The 14,279-nt window shown below is 38.8% G+C and overlaps 1 protein-coding gene across 2 annotated transcripts in view; it reads left to right on the top strand.

Moving 5' to 3' along the window:
• The first annotated feature begins 2,979 nt into the window (after positions 1 to 2,979).
• TNFRSF19 (TNF receptor superfamily member 19) overlaps positions 2,980 to 14,279 on the top strand; it is a 57,615-nt gene continuing 46,315 nt past the window's right edge. Inside the window, exons 1-2 of one of the 2 annotated variants that reach the window (XM_041487445.1) lie at positions 2,980 to 3,003; positions 3,184 to 3,270. The gene's annotated coding sequence lies outside the window, so the exon portion shown is untranslated. Of the gene's footprint in view, positions 3,004 to 3,183; positions 3,271 to 8,270; positions 8,358 to 14,279 lie in introns of those variants that run through there. The other variant, XM_041487446.1, reaches the window with a different exon arrangement.

Here is a 14,279-nt window from a genome sequence, read left to right as displayed (position 1 = left end):
CAGCTCTGAACTTTTTTCTGTTTCAATAAAAATTCTTAAAGAGGAATCTAAGAGCCTGAGATCCTCACGTAGTAAAAAGAGAAGGATAAACCCACTAAATGTTTCTCAAGGAAGATTCTGTCTAAATTTAGAAAAATTTAAGCAATTAATTAGGAAGAGAATATCTCCCTCTGCAAGACTTCAGAGACACCCCTCTGGTTTCCCACAGGAATCACAAGTGCTTCTCCCAGAAAAGCTTTTTAGATACCTAGAGAGTGAGTACAAGTTGGGTCCCCAGTTTCAGTAATTTCTGTTCCTACTCCAGTGATTTCAGTGATTAGAATCAAGCATCCAGAGAGGAACCTGATGGATTTCAGACCCCTTGTGCTTTAATGCCTTGCTAGGTTAATGACTACAAGAGAAAGCATGAGCTGATGATCAAAAAGTATAAAAGTGAAGTGTCATCTTAGGTAGGTTCTGTTTCTGGCTCTAGACTGTTCTGTGCTTTATACAAATCACAATATTTTCCTCATTTTATGTAAGGAGAAAAAAATCATTATCAGCTTTTGGAAAAATATTGAACTATGGAGACAACTGTTGTTATTATTATTACACACATCTGGCCAAATTTTGAGGAGCCATAGAATAGGAAATAGCAGATAGTTCAGGCTGACAGACTCCACTGTGGAAAGCAGTGTCATAAATGCAAAATGCAATGCCTAAACTTTAGAAAGTTAGATTGGCAATAATTAACCTTACTTCTCTTTTCCATATGTATGAAATAAAGATCAAAGACCTCTAATAAACCATCAGGACTTGTTTTTGCTTAAAATCCAGAGAAATAAGAGGTGCTTTCTGTGAAGAACTTTGTTCCTAAAGCACTATTGAAATTAAAGGGGTTATTTTAGTTCAGCACAGCCCACCCATAAATTTTATTTCAATATATGCATTTCCAGTTTTACCACGAACACTACAAATGGAGTCTTATCAAAAAACTTTCTGGTGATAGAGGTTTGTATGTCAGAAGAATGCAAATTAATGTTGAAAGAAAAGTAAGCAGCCTGGATAATTTTCTTTTATTTATAATAGGTGGAAGTGGAAATTAGAGAAAGAGAGAAATATATGGTTTGTTCAGGTTTTTTCCCAGCAGTGTATACCTGAAAGTCAGTTCATTACCTGCACCATACTCCCCGCACGTGCATCAGCTCTTCTCCATCTCAGTTACCAGAACACCCCTCAATGGCCTGCCTGCACAGGTGACCCAAACCAATAATTAAACTCCTTCCAGCTAGCAACAGAATTACATTCTGCAACACCTTTTGTAAGGTTCTCGAGCCTTCCTGGAAATTTTCCTTGCCATCTCCGAGAGGCAGAGTGCTCCTTGCCGGCCCACAGTGCGCCGTCCCACCAGCAGAAGGCTCCCTATCCCACCGAGTGCGGCGGGAGCACCATTCCCGAGCGGCGCGGCCGGGCTGCGCAGGGCGAGGAGCGGGGGGCGGGCGCGGCCAGGGAGGAGCTGCATCCGCACACGAGGGGCAGAACGAGGCATCTCCAGCGGACCCTCTGTCCTCCCGTGCTCGCCTATCCGGTGCCCATTATCCGCTGATTGTTTGCTTTTGTTTTGACGCTTAAGGCAAAAGGGTCTAGCATATTGCCTCTTTCTACTTTTGACTTTTAAATGAATTCTCGGTTACTCGGTGTGTAAATATTTGCATGCCTCTATCAGTTGACAGGCTCGTATCGCTTTCATCTGCACATGTGGTATGCCCAAAGTATGGGGTATGCGTGGATGGGAACTTAGTGACATCTTCAGTATGGCTGATTATCCTAAAATCCATCCTGCTTTTATATATGGATGTTTTATTAACAGCTGAAGTACAGAGGGCTGAATCAATCTCTGCGCCAAAAACTAACTTAGCTTCAGATCACTGAATATGAAATTCAGTAGTACATTTCTTCTGCCTTTCCTCTGCACTGCAAGACAGAAAAGTCACAGCAGCCTTGGGGATTTCCCTGCTTGCCAGGGCTACACAGGACCCTCCAGCTATCCTCAGAGCTATGACCTGCAGCAGCACAGAGAATGTCTGTCCATATACTCCCATGACCCCAAAAGCCTCCCCCTCCCTTTGTGGAATAGCAGTGGTGACCACCTCAAATCTACTCTAGCTAAAAAATGCCTTTACACTGAAAAACACTTCTGTGAGTTACTTATAGCAGCTTCTCAGCACATTTACGTAGAGGAATCATAAGCCACAGATGAATCAGGCTCAAATAAAATTATTTGCAAAAGGCCACACAGTAAGCAGCAGGGAGGACGTGAGCCAGGGACTAAGAGCATGCTCTATTGTGCTTGGTTTTGCCAGTGCAAAAATCCAATGCCAGCGTGCAAAATGCACCATTTTCTCTGCTCCAAATCTCGACAAAGAGATAAACAAAAGTAGTTTTCTCTCGTGTGTTACAGCTGCCTGGCAAACCGACCTTCATGTCTGACTTTCAGAACTTTATGGAAGACTGTAACTTCTTTTTGCAGACAAAATTATAAAGAATCCTTTAAAGAAAACTTTCTAGCTGCACTATTCTCTCTTCTCGGGATGAAACTTGTTTGTAGTGAAGACTTTGAAGTGAGCCTTGGGTTTGTTACAATGGACTAACCTGATTAGAAATCATGCAAACTCTTGCTGCTCTTTAGCTGCATTCCCCCACAGGCTGTATTACAGCTCTCTAACCAGTCCCACAGCATTGAATGATGTCATGGGATCTGCAGCTCAGCGAGATGAAAGGGATAAAGCGGAACCCGCTGGCACTGGGGAAAGCTTCCAACACACAATCCACAACACAGCTTGGGAACTCAAAAGCTACAGATCCAGCCACTCAACCCCAAGCATTTCAGAATCGTGTGCATTCTCCCAGCACAAGCAAGGAAAGGGGGAAAAGAGCCAGTGCAGAGCACTGAAAGGCAGAATTTGAGTGCAGCTACCTGCTGGAAAAGGAGCTCTTTTTCCTCGCCAAAGCACTGCCTTTGATGTACGGCAACTGATCACTGATCAGATTACAGGCATTTGGTCTCAGTGCTCGTCTGCCTTTGATCTGCATGGTTAATTTTATTTTCCCGGATTTGGAGTTTCGTCTGGGCTTGTGCTGACATACTTTTTTTTTTCTTTTCTTGTTCTTTTTTTTTTTTTTTTTTTTTTTTTTTTTTTTAAGGAGGTAAAAGCACTTAATACAGAAGCTCCGGCGGTGTGAAATTAAGCTGCAGAAACTCTGGCACTGGAAAGCTTCATCAGATAACAGGTACTGAATTTTGGGGTTGTTTTTCAGTTCTGTGTTGCAAGAATTTAAGGAATTATAAAGTTCACATAACCAATAATACTACACATTGTGTGTACAAAGTTCAAAAGATTGTTTGTAATTTATGCAGCATTTTGTTTGCAGCTCCTGGGCAGAATTATATAGAGAACAGACTATCTAGAATAATAGACAGAAAAACTGAAGCAAACCCAGTATTTTTCAATGCTTTGGGGGTATATAAGATTTTGGGTTGAACTGCTCATTCATACTTTCCATAGTTTTGTAAATGTATACTTGAATACATGTATTACATGACTGAGGGGAACACTTATTTTCTGAGGAAAGACCAACCATATCTCCTACACACTGTAATACTTTGTTTGCTCTCAGTGCATTTATTAAACTGTGTCTCCTTCAAACAACACTTTTAAGCCTAATAGTTCCATACTTGAGATGAAAAAAGTCTTCACTTCCACAAGTTATTAGTACTAAATTTATAAGCATAACATCCTTAAACACAAAAGGAAATGGTTTTATTTTAAGATTGAAGGGATTTATAGTTCAGCTGTGCCATATGAAATATTGAAAATAAAAGTAATCGTCTAACCTGATGATAGAAGTTTCCTCTAAGACATTTTAATAAATATATTAAAGAAATCTTAGGTTTGTCCAAAGCCAACAGCTAGTTTTGCTGAACTTCACAGAAGTTTTGCTGCATTTTAGTGATGCAATTTCCACTCACAGTGTTTTGTATTCTGTTCCTCAAACTCATATTTATGAAAAGTATTATGCTGAAGAAATTTTAAGACATCTACTCACGAAATTCATTATAAGGGAACGATCTTTTGAAGGTTTAGGATTATTCACACATTTGCAGTTTTAAAGGGCCAGACCTGTGTGTGAGTTTGGGCCAAATCCATGAGTTCTGTGCCTGCAGCTGGAGTCAGACTGTTAAAATAAGACTCAAAGTCCTTCTGTAGTATTTAAATATAATTTAGATTTTCAGAAGAACTTAGAACCCATAATTGGGACCAGACTTGCAAACATTCCAGACACTGAGGTCTTTGAAGATCTACTCTTAATGGTGGCTAGTAACACTGACTTATATAGTCTTAGGTTTAAATTTAAGTGTATATAAATTTTAAATACATTTATTAACAAATTGCAACTAAAAGCATAAATTATAGCTGTCAAGCATCACTTGAACACTATTCTTTAAGATGTCTACCAGTCCACAGGACCTTCAAGATGTTCATATTTCAGTATGCACTATAGTGCAACATGCAAACCCAAATTTTAACAGTCTGCTTGCATCTGAGTAAGGTCAAGTTATCAACACTCCCAGATAAATGTAGATAGCTTTCATTAGTCAGTCTGCAAAGTTTGTTTCTTCTAATTAAAACAATATTTGTATATATAATACTTCAATTTACTGAATATCAAGAGATAATATGCCAGACACAGATTAACTAGGCCTGACTTGGAATCACTTAATTTTCTATGCCACCAATTAATTCATATTCTTACTTAACAAGTCAATTATATTATAAGGAAAGTAATTAGCACTGTATGAATAATATGTGTATAGTTGTCAAGAAAGAATATAATTTAAGGCATAGCCAAAGCAAAATTTAGTATTTCTCCACAAGTAACAATGATGTACTAAAATATGTTCCTGTAACATTGAAAAATGGCTTTATTTATTAATTCTATGCTTCGCTGATGAGCTCCTCTGCCTTTCCAGTCCCCTTTTGCTTGTTGCTTGTTTTCCAGTATGTACACTCCTTTTCTGAGGAAAATTGCACCTAAACTTTACCTCTGCGTGGTGTAAAGTAGAAAGGGAAGCAAATTTTTAAAAAATAACACAAGGAGTCTTTTTCCTCAGAAGTCAAAAGAGCTGTGCAAGTCTAATGCAATTAAACTATCACTACAAGGGTCTGACCTATCACACAAATGGGTGAAGTTGCACACAGGAGGAACACTGGTTAATCAGATAGATTACACTGTAGAGTAGGATTTGTGCAGATAATTATCTGCAACACTTAGGCCCTGAAAATGCATTTAAGAAAGAAAGTTTTTTTTTTAATTTTGTAAGAAGTCCCTAAGATTTTAGGTAATCTCCCCAGATATTTAAACAAAGATGGGCGTCAACCCAAATAAGCTGAAAAATATCTTTGCTCATCTGTATGTAAGTGAGGCTGAAATGAAAGCATACTTGAGCACATTCAAGCATGGTGGGAAGAGGATTTTCAGCAATTTCTGTTGTTTTAAATAGCAGTTCTCTGACAGTTTAGCCTGTCATTGATCTGACTTTTAAAGATTAAATACTAATAATTCTTGGCACTAGTAACTTTGCTTTTACTAAGAGCTGTATAAACATTAATTAATCCTCAGGCTTAAGCTTTCAGAAACAAAAAGTTCACAATGCTTTTTCAAGCAGATCTGGCTAGGAAACTCCCAAGTATATGATTTATTTATTAAAATAGCTGAACAATTTCTGATTATAAATAGAGCCATTTTCAAACAGTGTGCCTTAGATAACATCATAAACATATTTTAAGGTTTGTAATAGTTAAGATTATCAAAAGACATTGCACAGTTATACTGACATCAGTTTCCAACAGCTGTCATAACAAGAGTAGATCTATCTCAGAGTTGACTGGGGGAACTGTGTTAGCATTTGAGATATGGAGATAACAACTTCCTATTGCTGTACAATTTCTGCTTCCACATCAGATATGTCATGCAACTTAGTTTTATCAAAGGGGTCAGCTGAAACTGCTTTCCAAATATTTCTTTTTTGCTTTCTCTGTTGTAGTGAGAATCTCTGTACTAGTTCTAACAATTCACCTCTTCAATTTCCTGAGAAGCATCATGATTTAAACAAAGTAAACTCTACAGTTTTCAGTACCTTTCAATGATGGATGGAACTAATTAAACCATTTTACAGAGGAAAGATTTTACATGCTACAACAAGGATTTCAACGTTTAAGTTTCAGTGTTACAGACAGCACATTGCTCTGAGTTCATTAGCATAGTAACCCACTGTCTGATGAAAGTCTTAATGTTTCTTTATATGGTAATGCTGAATGTTTAGTCAACACTTCAAGAACTCTGAGATATTTTAATACCTTTGTCTAACTATACTACTTTAAAACAAGTACCTGAAACATACATGATGATTCTACTGAGAAGAACTCACGCAATAGTTTCACTGGTGGCTCCAGCAAACAGATAGCATACAAAAGATTGTCTGTAAATAGTGAGACTGTGCACAATGCTCAGTGCTGTGCAGCAGCTGCTATTCACAACAGATGCGCTGCTGCTGTGCCGCAGTATGCCATTCCTCACTGAAATTCCAGCCCCTTGCAGAGCTCCTCCTGGCAAGGGTCCTGAAGCAAAGCTCTTCTTTGAAGGCCCTTTAGAAGAGAATTACATGAAAGCCCCTGTACATTCCGAGTTGTTTGGGTTTTATAATTGGAAACAACTAGTTTTGCAGCAATCATTTCTCTCTTTGCATACAACTTGCTGGATTTCAAAAAGCACTCCTTGTTTTTAGAGAAGCCCTTTGGCTGGTGATCTTCAAACTTTTTTTGGTGAGGAGATCAAAAAATTCTGTTTATTTGAAAATGCTTTACCTCCCAGTATAATAATTTGTTCATTTTTTCAGAGCCTAACCCTGTTCCTTGTGTGTCCATACAGTTGTAAGTCCATACAGTAAGTGGATCATTAACTTTTTCGTTACAAGTAAAACTAATAACCTGAAATCCCTGCAGCAGCAGTACTTTTACCAAGGTCTTCAAGACTTGTTTCACCAATGTTGGAGCATCACTAACTTCAGAAAAGCTCCTAATTTGTGCCACAGTAAGTCGCAGCAACACTCAACCTAGCGACTATGAAAAATTTACTATCCATGAAGGGCTGGATTTCTCTATTTCTCCATGGATACTCGCATTTGGTATTGACACTGTGCTTACAATGGGTTAACTTATTACCTGCAGAATGGATAAAATATTTCAGGCTCTGAGCTAGCAGGAAAAATAGCTACTCAAGAAAGGAGAATTTGCAGTGTGTTGTCAGAAAGCGTTTGTCATGATTTTTGGCCAGGAGAGGTGGAAAGGGCTTTGCTGAATTACAAGGACACATTGGACACTCACCTGAACAGTGGCCAAGAGCCAGTGCCTTTAGAACAGCGCAGCAACCACAAGCCTGAGCTCTCTCTTGGGGGGGATCAGCAATGCCAAGGCTGCAGTCCCAATGCTGGGCAGCATCTAGTAACAGAGGTGGGCACAGAAGTGCCCTGCTATCCTGTCCTCCTGGTGGGATAAAAGGGAACTTGTGATTCACCCTGGCTTTGCACAAGTGGTAGGAGGCACACACCCCCACTCACGCCCTCCCAGCATGAACACACAGCTCCATCCATCCATCCATCCATCCATCCATCCATCCATCCATCCATCCATCCATCCATCCATCCATCCATCCATCCATCCATCCATCCATCCATCCATCCATCCCATTGGCTGCCGGGCTCAGCTGACGGCCCGGGGCGGGGCGGCGCGGCGTTGCCGTGGTGACGGGGCGGCCGCCGAGGGGAGGCGGCGTCGGGGGCGCTGCGGGCCGAGCGCTCCTGCCGCGGGTCCGCCCCGCCTGGCAGCGACCCGCTCCGCCTGCCCCTGGGGCCCGCGGCGGGCGGCGAGGGGGCGATGGCAGCGAGCTCGGCGCACAGCGCAGGCTGCGGGGCTGAGGGGCGGCGGGGCGCGGGCAGGGCTCGGCCGGGCCCCCGCCTCCCCGGGCGGCTCCGGCTCTGCCGCCCAGAGCCGCCCCGCGGTGGGTACGCGGGGGGTACGCGGGGCACGGCGCAGGCACGGAGCCGCGGCTGCTGCTGCCGGTGGGTTCCGCAGGTCTCGACAGCCCTGGAGCGGCTGCTCCACGCCCCGGAGCGCGGCGAACAAAAAGCCCTTGAAAGCCGGGCTTTCATGTTCACAAGCGCTTCTCGTGTCTGCTGCACAAATGAGCTGCTGTTTGCTTCAAACAGTATTAGAGCTGGAGTTGAAGGAATAGGTGCTCCCCACTTTTTCTTTCGGCTGGTAAGAGGTTTAAAAGCTCCAGTTACAGTTCGGTTTATTGAAAAGGTTTTGATTGTTTGACTTCCTTTCCTGTCTCCGTTTCATCTGACCTTGGACCGAAAGCTTTACCTGATGTTTGTGAAAAGTCTAAATACTTATTTACCACCTTTGTGTTTACAACTACTTTAGAAGGATGCTTTTATCAAGTTTATAAAGTGGTCCAGTAGCATTTAATATGACTAAGTGGCAAATTGATTCAATCTGTAAGTAGGTTTCTTAGCTACTGCATAATCTCTTTTAAGCACACCTTCACCATCAGGTGTAAGGCGAGTTACTTAGGTATGTTACCTGCGAGCTTGTTACCATAAGAGAAGAGGGTTGGGTTTTTGGAGTGGGATTTTTTTGTTGTTTTTGGTTGGTTGGTTTGTTGGGGTTTTTTTGTTTCTTTTAGACCTAGAAGTAAGCTTCTTTATTAGTTTACTAGTAAGATGCTTAAAATGTCAGTTAAGGAGGTAATAAGTCACTTTTTCTCACTTTCAACAACTTGCAATCCTAGTAAAAGAGAATGGTGTGAATGAAAGTAACTCATGTCTGTGGTTTTTAAGAGCTTGCATGCCATCCAAAACTGCTCAAGGCTGGCTGGATAAATGTAGCATATTGGCATTGCATCATTGCAAGGTGTGTTAACCAGCTCAATGCTTTATAATTCGTGATCCCTAAAAATTACTTTGAAAAAGAACTGTTAGTATATTTTGGTGTAAGTGAAGTATGAATTTAATACCAGCATTCTCAATGTATTGCTTATTCACATATCTGAGTACAAAAGTACAAGTGCACCTTGACACTGAGCTTTCATCTAGCAAACCAGTGTCTCCTAGAACTTGAGATGGGTGAGATGTATTAAACAGAAGGAGCAACATTTTTTTTACCGCAGTTTTGATCTTGTGCGAGTAGGCTCATCAACTCTGGTGAGAGTGGGAGTTCTTGTGTGAATCACAGGCTCTGATCCTCTAAAATGCTTTGTTTATGTGTAGGGAAAATGTTGCCGCATTGCACCTTTGTTACAATATTTCACTCTAATGTCTAATTAATGATAAGCTGGATAAGTTGAAGAACACAAACTATAAACTGCTTTATCACCATTATTCCTGTAAAGACAAGTACTTCAATTAATGTAACTTGAAGTGTGTGGTACTCAGAAGCAGCACAAATATTTCCTGGCTGTGTCTTGTGGTCCTGTCTTCTTCATCTCCCTCAACCCCTAAAATACATCTAATTGTTTTCAATCACCAGCAAGGTTCTAACTTCAATCTGCTACCTCTGTCTTTACAAAATTAGAAATAAATCCATCGTGGCCTAATGCCGTACATTTAATGCATGGCAGGTTTGTAAAATACAGATCTTTTCAACGTGATATTTAATGTGATGAATGTGCCCTAGCTGACAGTATGGAGTTTTTTCCCCCACATTTTTCAGAAAAGTTGGAGCAAATGTGGTCAGACAAGACCTCATTTACTTCACAAAGGGGAAGACTATAAGGGTTGAGGGCAGGGTGTAATGGGTGTTCTAGACCTGTGAGACAGAAACAACAATGTGCAGCGCTGTAGTGGAAGTTCTTGTCCCTAACTTGCTCCCTTGCTTTGTCTTTCCCGTTGCAGCAGCATGAGTACTTTCCCTTCTCTTGTTTCTTGCCCCTGGGGCACTGACTCTGCTAAAGCCATCTGCCACTCCTTGTTTTATTGCCTGCAGTTGACAGCTGCGGGTGGAAAGTAGGTGTTTAGGAAGGAGCTGAGACCCTATTTGTTGGACACCAGAGACCTCTGTTGGCAAGATAAGATGATTATATTTTCATCCCTCTTTCTTACCCAGAACTTCTCAGAGCACTCTGCCAGTGTCATAGAATGTGTGAAAAGTGGTCATCAAGTAAAAATATCGAATCAAATACGGGAAATTTCAAAGACCTGGTTGTGATTAACTGAGAATTCACGACTTCAAGTTAAGTCAATGTGAAGTTGGGACTCTTCACCATTTCTAAAGTTTCCCTTAGAAGATGGATGATGTTGACTTCAAAGTTTTGAGGCTTCCATGTCTGAGAAACCTGCTAGTCAGCCATAATTTAGTCATGCTGCTTTGATTCTTGAGGTGGTGTATCTTTCACAGTGGAATTTGAAGTTTTTTGGAGAGAAAAAAGAAATATTTTTCTGACATGGACTTTGAAATAAAATGATGAGTACTATTCAAGCAAGCTGGTAAATGTGGGAGTAAATTTTAGAGAGCCATGGATTCTAGAACCCTAAAAGGCTGGAAGTTCCTACTTCCACAATACATTTATTAAGTATTTCTGATCTTGCCCTCTTTATGCATATGCATAGCAGGCCCCCAAATGACCTTAAAATTATGCAACTACATTCCCTAATGCAAGTTCCCTATCCTGAGTTCAGTACATTACCAGTAATGATTGCTTTTCCCTAAGTATTTTAGGCAAGCATATTACTGTTAACCTTATAAGATGTATTTGAAATGATTTTGTGACCTCAAAAAGCTCTGTCCATAGGTTTCTTTCTTCTAATAAAACTGAGTATAACTGAACTTGGCATTTTAAATATCACTATCTGGACAAGAGCAAATAGTCTGTAAAGATATGGAACCTCTGTTTACTCACACGTGTTTTAGAGGCAAAACACTTCTAATAACTTCTTACTTGAAAGCACGAGGTGCATGGCTGGTGTCCAACAGACATCAGTATCATGCCATTTGATATGAGAGAAGAAATTTGCCCAATAGCAGCCTATTATTAAGTGCTGCAGTCTCTGCTTTTTAAGCAGGACTTTTTACCAAACTGGAGATTGAAGCAGGAAACGTGCAACTGAGACAGTTCTCTCTCCTTTGGGACTTGCATTCAATACAATGAGTTATTAAGGTACCTTTCAATTATTTTTATCAAAATGTTGTAATGAAAGAAACATTTTATTTGTCCTCTTAACAATTGTTATTTCTTATACTCTGACTCATTTCTTTCTTATGTTAGTCAGTACAAAGTCTTTGGTGTTGTTTTGGCAGGAGTGGTGACAATGGGCACAATGATGGCATGATAGAGTACCACAGGCATTCATATAAGTCTGCTGAAATTATTTAAGTATGTTTTGGTGCTGCTGAAGTGCTCTGAAGTTTAAGGTCCATAGGCATGCAAGCTTCTTTTGGAGTCTTTGTTGATTATAGAAGACTTGTTATATACAAGCTATATCATAGGCCTAAAGCTAGAAGATCTCATGAAACTTGTAATGATCAGTCAAAAAACTGAACCTTAATCAAGTGTAGGCTAAGTTGGAGAAGTCCTTGATAGTTTTATGCCAGTTATAAAATGCTTGGTTTTGAAAATTTACTCTGGGTTGTGGAACTCCTGGTGAATGGACTTGCCAAGACTGTTATAAAGGCAGTAGATTTTCTTTTAAATAGAGAATATTTCACAGCTGCAATCAAATTTCACACCTATATGTGCAAAATGTATTGTAGTACAGGATGGTTTACCATGTGCTTTTTATGTTCTAAAAGTTTTTGAGGTACTTGCTATAAGAAAACTGAAATACAAGATGTCAGCATGACCAGCAAGATTTTTAATACTGCTGTCTCTTCTGTACTGGCATTTGATTTTTATTCCGTTGTGACTCCAGAATACTAAAAGATGAGAATATGTAACTAGCCTTTTTTCAGTATTGATTTTGATAAGTTGTATATATACTGATTTTTTAACAGTATTAAATATTCAAGTTATTGAGTATTGGAGAAAAGGTATAGGGGTTAATATACCTGAATTACATTAAGCTAATGTGGTTTTACTGCAGATAATTAGTCTGCATGGCAGTTAATTGGGCTGTTCTTAATTTGCTTTATTTTTTTCTGTGCTTCAGGTGGCTTGCACAGAAAAAATAGACTTCTTAGATTATTATGATCTCGTATTTTAGATCATTATGCTTATCACAGCTCACCAGTATTTTTTTGTATTGAAAATTCTGTGTGAAACTTGACAGAAAATATACAATTATTACACTTGTCAGTTGCTTTTTGATATGTTACACATCTATTTTCAAAAGCAAAAGTAAAACTTAAATGAAACTTAAAATGAAACTTACATTTAACCTTAGAATCCTGGTTTTGAAGTTTTGGTAGTATTCTATAGATGGTCATAATTGCATTAGAACTCTATTATGATTTAGCTATTTTTTTAATTATTAAGGAATGCATATGACTCTCAGTAAGCACTTGACATTCAAATCTAAGAAATTCAATTATATTTGCAACTTTGTTTCCCTTTTGCACTTCTATAAAGTTTTAAGTCTTATAGCAATTAAGAAAACATATGAAGTATTTATTTTTTCCACTAAACAGTATTACGTGATATAAAAAAGTTAATGGGGATTTTTCTCCCAAGTCCCATTAATTTCAGCATGATTCTTGAATCAGTATTTAACCAGTTTATTTAATTTAACTCTTAGACTTTTAGCTTTTCTGTCTTGGCTTCTCTGAATCAAGTGAAGTCAAGCTTGTTTTACAGGACTGTTTTTCTGTAATGCAGTGTAGAGTTGTTTATTGTACGATGATTCTTAGTTATTTTTTAATTTCTTCATATATTATGCTTGAATTTCTGTAGCATTCCAAAGGGAATTAACAGCAAAATTGAACAGGATCAAAATTAAGACTTTCTTGATACTTATTTCAAGGTTACTGAGGTGCTAAGTGTCACAATGTGTCTCTTATCTAATCAGGTTTTACTTAGAAGATATTTGGTTACTTGTTGGCCAATACATGATATAATGTATGGTGTGTGTATTTATCCATTTTCTGTGTTTCTAAAAACAGATCAGAAATGTTTCTTGAAATTTCTGAGTTCCCTTAACAGTATTTTTACTGTCTCTGTCCACTGTTTACTCTTTGTTATTACTAGAAATTGTTTTGTTCATGCATACCTATTTTTTTCAGCATTAGAATTTTCCGCTTCTCATGACTTCAGAACTTGTAACATTTGGTGACTCTCCTTTTTCATTTTTATAGTTGTTCTACAGTACTTTTTACATGAAGTTGTGATTTGATCATCCAGAATTATTTCTGAGATTTTTCCACTTAATGTTTCTTGCCTTAGTTTTTTTCCTCAGACTTCAAAAAGAAACCTATGTCAAATACTATATCTGTATGTGTTCATATTCCTTGAGAGTATGTCGTCTTTTTTACCCATGTTGACATGCATTTAATCTGGTAATTGTCATTGGCCCATAGACCATTGCCATCACTAAGTGAGAAATAACTATAAAAATGTCATCTTGGCTTTCCTGAGGAGTGCTGTCTGACACATCTCTGCCTGCTCTGTTCTTTCTAGTAGACTTTTGCTCTTTTTACCCTTCAAGATACAGCTTATCTTAAACAATATCCATAGTGACACTGAGGTATACTTTCTTCTTATTGATTAGAATTTGTTAACTAGGGTATTCATGCAGTAAGATGTGGAACTGTGTGTTAATTATAGCTTTTGTTCATTCTGGTTGTATATTTTTGAAAGCATATTATTCTTGCAGTAGTTCCATGTTGCATTTTGCAACTGTTCTTAATGTTTTTCTCTGTTATTTTCCTTTTGTTTTGGGTTTTATCCTTTCATTTGTTAGCCTCTACTCTTAAATTATAAAAACAACATGGTATATTTGAAGAAATGTATTTTTGTCTATTGATCACATACTTATTGAGTGTTTAACAAGCAAGAAGCATATGTTATGGATGTCAGATTAGTAAATGCTGATGTTCTGTAATCTGGACTGATAGTCATCTCTTCTTTTGAGATTTAAAACTATAGAAATTTTGTGCTTATTGTCTTGTCTTCAAAAGGCATATGATTTTTAAAGCATGTGTTTGTTGTTTAGCAGCTTCCAGGAATCCATTTGGAAATCTTAATGGCAT

Source organism: Pyrgilauda ruficollis, unplaced genomic scaffold (assembly GCF_017590135.1).
Source record: "Pyrgilauda ruficollis isolate IOZ18807 unplaced genomic scaffold, ASM1759013v1 scaffold8, whole genome shotgun sequence".
NCBI classification, from domain to species: domain Eukaryota; kingdom Metazoa; phylum Chordata; class Aves; order Passeriformes; family Passeridae; genus Pyrgilauda; species Pyrgilauda ruficollis.
Note: the sequence above shows the minus strand (reverse complement) of the source record. Positions and strands in the feature narration are given on the sequence as shown.